The sequence below is a fragment of the Oryza glaberrima genome, chromosome 12, assembly GCF_000147395.1.
Source record: "Oryza glaberrima chromosome 12, OglaRS2, whole genome shotgun sequence".
Taxonomy (NCBI): domain Eukaryota; kingdom Viridiplantae; phylum Streptophyta; class Magnoliopsida; order Poales; family Poaceae; genus Oryza; species Oryza glaberrima.
The window spans coordinates 10,397,610-10,406,220 of record NC_068337.1 but is presented as its reverse complement, the minus strand read 5'-3'; the positions used below and the strand labels follow the sequence as shown (position 1 = coordinate 10,406,220).

Below are 8,611 nucleotides of genomic sequence, written 5' to 3'. Positions count from 1 at the left end.
TCCCCTTGGTGAAAGCAGCAATGATGACGTCTTCGGTAATGTCGGAGATCTTGTTGTGTTGTTCAGAAAAGCGACGGATATAATCTCGAAGGGATTCTCCAGACTTCTGAATGACGTTGTAGAGATCAAACTGTGTGCCAGGGCGTTCAAAGGTGCCCTGGAAGTTGGTGATGAAGTGGTCGCGAAGTTCCGCCCATGATCTGATCGTGCCACGGGGTAACCCATGAAGCCAGGACCAGGCAGAATCCGCTAGAGCCACAGGCAAGTAGTTTGCCATGGCTTTGCTGTCTCCTCCTGCTGCGCGAATTGCGGGACCGTAGACGGTGAGCCAAGACTCCGGATTAGTTGTGCCGTCGTACTTCTCGATTCCAGTCGGCTTGAAGCCGGCTGGCCAATCCACTCAACGCAGGTCATTAGTAAAGGCAGCGACTCCATCCACGTCGTCGTCATAGCGATCCGGTGAATGGCGATGGGCGTAGCCTCGTGCTGCACGGCGCTGGTTGATTGCATCACGAAGATCGACGGGGCGCCTACGAGGTGGGGAGCGAGGCCGTTCAACTCGGCGCGCTCCCTGTGTCGTTCGGGAGGCGAGTGGACAGATCGCTCGTCGTGACCCCTGCTCCTGCGATTGGATCCCGCGCCGGCGATGCTGAGGCGTGGCTGGTGATAATCTAGAGATAGAAGATGGGGAACTCGGCTGCTAGTCAGCGTGCGGACGCTTGCGGAGTTAACCGGGACCGAGGTGGCAATCATGGTCTTGGTCTGGTTCAAGATGTTGACGACGTGATCAGCTTGGTTGAGTGCGTCTTCCTTGAGGAGGGTGTCGAAGAGAATAATCGCCGCAATCGCGTTCTGTTGAGGGGTGCGAAAGACCGCTGTCCCCTCAACGTCTTGCTGCCCGATAAGTTCTCGCGCTCGTCGCCCTGCGTCCAAGGCTCGTTGTCGTCGGTCCTCAGCCTCCTTTGCAGCCCGTTCACACTCCTGTTGCTCACGCTGCAGCCGTTCTTGCTCTTGTGCCTTGCGCTCCTCTTCCAGTCGGCGTCGCTCAGCCTCCTGTTGTACGCGTCGTCCTTCTGCTTCTCGGGCTTGGCGCTGTTCTTCCGTCTCGTTGTCGGCCATGAAGACGCCGAAGTAGAGAGGGGTGTAGTTATCTTCAAAGCTTTCATCGAAGTCATCGAGGTTGCGGTTGTCGGAGCGATAGCCGAATTCATCATACTCTACGATCTCTGTTGGTCGTGAGTCGACGCCGGGGGAGCTGAAGTAGCCTTCCAATTGATCCGTCGAAACCGTGCCGAGTGGCTGGAGTATGACGCCAACTTCCCTGGAGTTAGGCCGGATCGGTGCTGAAGCTGGATCCCGCCTAGGCCTACGGGGAGAAGACGCCCGTGTAGTAAAGGCGGCTGCCAGATCGTCGGGGAGTTTCATCAGGATTGGCGGATAGGCCCCATCGTCTTGATCTGGTGGTGTTGAAGTAGATTGGATCTCGTCCGAGTGGTTTGAAACCCACTCATCGGAGATGACCTTGGGGTAGATCTCGGCCGAGTTCGGGATACCGAACGGGGCGGAGATCCGGCCTCTTCCCGACTGGTTCGAATCCGAGTCGAGGAGGAGAAATCTTGCCAAAGTCGTTGGTGATGAAGTCTAGGCTGCCAAACCGGAACGTCTGCCCGGGAGGGAAGACGAAGTGGTCGATGCCGGAGACGGAACCCATCGCACTTAATTGGCGAAGAACTTGACGCTACCCCTACCTGGCGCGCCAACTGTTGAAACAAGATTTCGGTAATATTAAAAGGGGGTGGCTATCAAGCTAGAAAAGTGGATGGGTTTGGCGACAAGGAATTTTATACAGGTTCAGGCCTTCTTAATCAAGAAGTAATACCCTACTCCTGTCCGGGGATTGATCCGCCAAGTGTATTATTGATCGTATGATCAGGGAGAAAATCGTGTCCCTAAAATAGGGGAAGGGGTCCGTATTACAAAATACAGTCCATATCCCTAACGTAATATGTAATTACAGATAAAGTACAATTGTAAGCGACTAGGATCTCGGATATTTCCTTGACATACAAGTTTAAACTTAACCCGAGTCCTCATAAAGATATTCTATCTACATATGGCACCCTGTACCTAGTCGGACTATACATGCCGTGTAGATATGAGGTATCCATAATCTCCACAGTACTGCCAATTGTTGCTTTGTAACAACACTAAGCAGTAGCAATGATTCTCATTAAATTATTCTTCTTGCTTCCTCACACCACCTAGCAATGCTTCCTCAGACTGATAGCTTTCAGAATGGTCAGGAACAGGGGCATCGCCACATACTACATCTACAATCACTCAACACCGGAGAGAAAGCTAGTGCGCGTGTGTGCACCAGGATGGGTACTGTAACCAAGAGCAGGTACGGAGTTGCCTCCATATCCACTGTTGATGCCACCTGCAGTACCGGTGAGAGAGAGAGAGGGGATTAAATATTAGGGTTTGCAGAGAACTTGAACAAGAGAAAAATGAAATTTGGGAATGTGAGAGACCAAACCTGCAGCTTGGGTTCCTCAGTAATGTAGCCCAGACGATCGTTTTGAATCTGTCTTGAAGCTTTGCTGCGCCACCGCCATCGCCGAGGAGCTTCGCGTCGTCGCCGCCGCTGCCGCAACAGGGATGAAGATTTGGGGGTGGAGATTGAGGGGATAGGAAAACCAGTCGCCAGGGGTTTTTTTGCAAAATGCTAGGGCAAGAGGCGGTCGCTTTTTTTAAAATTACCTCACCTGAATACTAGCCTTTGGATCTAGATTGGAGGGGCCTAATTGTGTGTGTGCATGAGTGCACCAGATGGTGTGAGTGCACCAGATACGTTGCCGCCATATAGTAGTATATATATATATATATATATGTATGTGTGTGTGTGTGTATATATATATATATGTATGTATGTGTATATATCACTACAAGAATCTATTTAATCTGTGACGAAATTTAAGGAAATTTTTGTGATGTTTTCAGAGAACATCACGAATATGCAACTATAGATACAAGGCCCATAATACCGTGACAGTTTATCGATTTCGTTATCAACCGGCCCAAAACCTATGACGTTATAGCAATTTCGTCGCGATTTAAATACTTCAAAACCATATAAGAGATATGTAAATTTTGTGAATAATGTTACTATCACTTTATCGGATGAAGAAATGACCAAAATAAAAGTTATAGATATTGATGAGTTATACAACTTTGATGTTGATGACTTTTTCAGTTGAAATCATTTAGTATTTAAAAAATGTTGTTTGCAGTTGTCATAATTTGAAATTCAAATTCAAATTATTGAAACAGAGTCATATAGCAAAATGACCAAAACAAAAGTTGTAGATATTGATGATTTATATAACTTTGTTGTTGATGACTTTTTCAGTTGAAATCATTTAGTATTTGAAAATGTTCTTTGAAGTTGTTATAATTTGAAATTCAAATTCAAATTATTGAAACAGAGTCATATAGCAAAATGACCAAAACAAAAGTTGTAAATATTGATGATTTATACAACTTTGTTGTTGATGACTTTTTCAGTTGAAATCATTTAGTATTTGAAAATTTTCTTTGAAGTTGTTATAATTTGAAATTCAAATTCAAATTATTGAAACAGAGTCATATAGCAAAATGACCAAAACAAAAGTTGTAAATATTGATGATTTATACAACTTTGTTGTTGATGACTTTTCAGTTGAAATCGTTTAGTATTTTAAAATATTGTTTGAAGTTGTCATAATTTGAAATTCAAATTTTATATAGGTCAATTAAACTTAGATGGAGAAATAACTAAAATAAAATTGGTAGATCTCAATAAGTTATACAACTTTGTTTTTGACAAATTTTTCACATAAGTTCGTTTAGTAAGATAAAATTCGATTCAAAGGTTTAATATTGTTTGAACTTAATTGAAAGGAGGGAGGCAAAATGGACTTCTCTGCGAGGGAGGAGCAAAAGGCTTGTTACGGGCCAGGCGTTTTGCTCATCCCTCTCCGAGAAGTCCATTTGCCTCCCTCCTTTGAATTAATTTTAAAATATTAAACATTCTAATCGAATTTTATCATACTAAACGAACTTATGTGAATAAGTTGTTAAAAACAAAGTTGTATAACTTATTGAGATCTACCTATTTTATTTTGATTATTTCTCCATCTGAGTTTGATTAACCCATATAATATTTGAATTTCAAATTATAACAAATTCAAACAATATTTTCAAATACTAAATGATTTTAACTGAAAAGGTCATCAACAACAAAGTTGTATAAATCATCAAGATCTACAATTTTTGTTTCGGCCATTTTTCTATATGACTTTGTTTAAACAGTTTGAATTTGAATTTCAAATTATGACAGGTTCAAACAACATTTTCAAGTACTATTTGATTTCAACGGAAAAAGTCATCAATATCAAAGTTGTATAACTCATCAAGATCTATAACTTTTATTTGGGTCATTTCTTCATCCGACAAAGAGGTTTGTAACGTTGTTCACAAAATGTACATATCTCTCTTATAGTTTTAACTCATAAAGATCTATAACTTTTATTTTGGTCATTTCCTCATCCGACAAAGAGGTTTGTAACGTTGTTCACAAAATGTACATATCTCTCTTATAGTTTAGAAACTATAAGAAATGACGTTACAAACCTCTTTGTCCGATGAAGAAATGACCCAAATAAAAGTTATAGATATTGTTGAGTTATACAACTTTGTTGTTGATGACTTTTTCAGTTGAAATCATTTAGTGTTTGAAAATGTTGTTTGAAGCTGTCATAATTTGAAATTCAAATTCAAACTGTTCAAACAAAGTCATATAGAAAAAAATGACCAATACTTAAGTTGTAGATCTTGATGAGTTATACAACTTTGTTGTTGATGACTTTACCATTGGAAATCATTTATTGCTTCAAAATATTATTTGAATTTCCTATATTTTAAAATTCAAATTTTATATAGTTCAACCAAACTCGAATAGAAAAATGACCAAAAGAAAAATGGTAGATCTCAACGAGTTCTGCAACTTTGTTTTATACAACTTTTTCACACGAGTTCATTTAGTACCATAAAATGATTCAAAGTTTTAATATTTTAAAAATAATTGTTTTTCCCTCCTCCTTTCAAATTTTTTCATCTCCTCTTCTCACTCCCCCATCCTGATATTTTTACCTCCACTCACTCTCTCTCTCTCTTTCTATTCACTCCCCTCACTCTCTTTCTTTCCTTAACTCTCTTTCTCTCCTCTCCACTCCTCGGGCAGCGGTGGCGGGAGCTGGCGGCGGCGGTGGCACGGCTCCGGCCTGGAGCTGGCGGTGGCGGGGATGGCTCGGGCTGGATCTAACGACGGTGGGGGCGGCGACCTCGGGCGGCGGCGCCACCGCCATCTCCTCCTCACCGCCGCCGCCGCCGACGACGAGAAGGCGACGGGCCAGATCCGGCGGCGGCGGGCCTCGTCTCGCCCGGATCCGGAGGCAGCGGGCCTCATCCCGCTAGGATCCGGCGGCGTCCTCGGGGCAAGAGTGGGCGGCGACGAGGAGGAGGCGACGGGCTAGATCCGGCCCCTTCGTCGCCGCCTCGCCGCCCCATCCTCGTGGCCCTCGTCCTCGCGGCCTCCTTGCCGCCCTCGACCGCCGATGCCTCGCCTACACCTTCGTCCGTTCCTCGTGCTTGAGGCCGGGTCGATGCGGCGCCTCCTCATGGCGGCCGGGCAGCGGGCCCGCGGCGGCGGTGGCGGTCGCCGTGGACATCCTGCTGTGGCTGCAAGCGGCCGGGAACAAGGGGGTGTTGGGCTACGACGACGACGAATCAGCCGCCGCCGACCTGTCGGAGATCGTCGAGTTCTACTCGCAGGACGATGTAGACGACTCCAACCACTGCGGGTTCTAGCGCCAACTCTCTCTCTCTCTCTCTCTCTCTCTCTCTCTCTCTAATAAAATTGCATATATTTAGTTATGTGTATAGGGTCATAATCCCTCCTGCAGTTTATGAGTTATATGATAATCTAGCTCTATTTTATAAATAAAGTTTTTGTCAACCAGCTAATTCAACCAATTTTATCGGCACTTGCATTTTATAGTTAATCACAACAACAATTTGGTCTGCAACCACATGATCTATTCATGAGGCAAAAATCATATGTTATCACGATTGATTCTGAGCCTTCAGTCCTTCACATATTTAATGTCCATGTTGCAAAACTTTGCATGGGATTGATTTAAGTTATTTCTTGTGTTTGTGCTCTCTTTGCCTAATATGTGTATATCACATGGTCTTCATAGGAGGACAGGGGAGCTATACCATTATATTTCTGTAGAATGATGGTGCAAATTTAGCCTGTGGGATGGTTGTGGGAGGGTTCTTAGTTAACCTGGTGGGTGGTGGGTTTAAACAGAGGCCAGGCTGCTGCTCAAACAAGGGACTTCCTGGAGGAACATGGATGTGGGTGTCCTACAAAATCCCTGTGAGGATACTATGTTCCAACAGGCTGAAATTTTCTAGCTGCATTTCAATTAGGATAAGTTGATTTTTTTTCATAAGTTGAAATTTTCTTAATTAGCTGGCCCTTTCCTTTGGAAGGCTTTCTTCCTCTCATTATTTTCCAATGAGTCACTGTGTCATATCCTATTACAAATATTCTGGTTTACCCTTCTGTTATGCCTTGTCATGTGGCACAATCAATACAATAACCCATATTTGTTAATGAAGCTAGGAACTAAACATTGGTGGGAGTTTGGTTGTATCTGCTCTGGAGGAGGCATTAGGATCCAGCAGATCTAAAATACATGAGATGTACAAAACGTACGGCGATCTTGGTAAGTTTGGAGGTTAGAAGTACCAGCATTGTTGATGTCCATGGTGTGGGGAAAAAATTACTGTATGGTGTAGGCTGTGTCTTTGCAAAATAGGAGTTTGATGCATGCATGCAACATTTGGCAGGCTTACAGCCAGGTCCAACTGCCTTGTTTAGCTTCATGTACTGGTTAATTATGCTGAAATGATCCTGTGTAGTGTTAACAGTGGATGTAGTGTAATTTGTAGGCGATGCTGCCCAAGAATGCCGCCAGAATCAAATGTTACTTGCTCCTCCTCGTCCACTCTCAATTCACGATGTGTTTTCCACACTTCGCAAACTAAGGCCCTGTTTGATTCAGCTTAGGATTATTATAATCTGGATTATTATGAGTAAGCTGAAACAAACGAGTAGATTATTATAATCTATAAGCCAGATTACTATAATCTAATAATCTCCTCTGGAGAAGCTTTTTCCAGATTATTGGGTGGCTAAAGACCCACTACCCTTATATGCCTTCAATAATCCAGAGAAACAAACAACTCGCAGCTTATTTTATGTTAGATTATTATAATCCAGCTTAGAGTAATCTGATTTAATAATCTAGATTGCAATAATCCGAAGCTGAAACAAACAGGGCCTAAGGTAGTATTACTGACTAACTTTAGAAACTTTAGTTGTTCTTATATGTGAGAGAGGTTCCACTGGATTTTCTAGGCAAGATCTTTGTTCTTGTTTTTTTTACTAATGTTCCATAATACTCTTTATATGCTCTCTATATGCAAATACTGTAAGTTTTTTTAATGCTTTACTTATGTTATATGAAATACCTTCCACGTTATAAAAATATTAGAACAATATGATGATAGCAATATTCTCTGTTTGATGATAGCAATAGTAGTATTTTTAACATGAGGCAATATGATGGAAAAAGGTTTGTGGGTCTCAAAATTCTGTGTTTTTTAGTGTTTCTGAAACGTCTCACAGCAAAATTAGCCAACACATGCATGCGTGCTATGGCATGTGCATTTGATGCTAAACAAACTCTAGGAGGTGTTTTAGAGTTGATGGTTGGCTGAATTACTTAATTAACTATAGGCTGTGGGATAGTGTGATGGTCAATTTGGACACATACTAAATGGTTTGATCTTTGATGATTAATTTTCTTTTTTATAGGTGCAAAAATTAGTGGAAACTTAGTTTGTTTCTGCTCATCTTAGGAGGGAGGACTAATATTGTTGAGTAGTTTAGTGACTTAATATTGTTAACTCCCAGTATTGACACTAAAATTGTATTTTTGCAGCACATCTCAAGAAGCTATGTATAAGTTGTAGCAAAAAAAATTCCATTTGCACATCAACAAGAAGGCCTTGCTGTAATTCAATCCTCTATTTGCTGAGTGGAGGACGAGAAGCAGGGAGTAATTCCATTGAATGTTTGAAAGATTTGTTTTCTGTTTTCAGATTTCCTGTTATTAGGTTGAATCTGACATGAACTATTGTTTGAATTCTGTTGTATTCTGATTGTATCTGTTATTAGTTGAATCTGAGATGGTATCTGTTATTCGGTTTAAATCTGAGATGGTATGAGAAATTGGATTGAATTTGGTGGGCTCAAATTTAATTGGACTGTTTAGTGGGCTTTGATATGATAATTGGTTGACAAAATGGGCCCATTCTGAAATGGGCCTAGTTCTGAAATGGGCCTATTTTAAAATGGGCTAGTTCTAAAAAAAATAATGGGCTGCTGTTAAATAATTAATGGGCCATTAAAAAAATAATGGGCCATCAAAACAAA

General features: G+C 42.1%; 1 long non-coding RNA gene across 2 annotated transcripts; it reads left to right on the top strand.

The window, feature by feature from the left end:
• Window positions 1-5,185: 5,185 nt before the first annotated feature.
• LOC127757537 (uncharacterized) lies at window positions 5,186-8,382 on the top strand. Of its 2 annotated transcripts, none has more exons than XR_008013482.1 (2): window positions 5,186-6,836; window positions 8,118-8,382. It is a non-coding gene; the product is annotated as an uncharacterized LOC127757537 (long non-coding RNA). The 2 variants fall into 2 exon arrangements; XR_008013483.1 differs by having other exon boundaries at window positions 7,063-8,382.
• The last annotated feature ends 229 nt before the right edge of the window (window positions 8,383-8,611 follow it).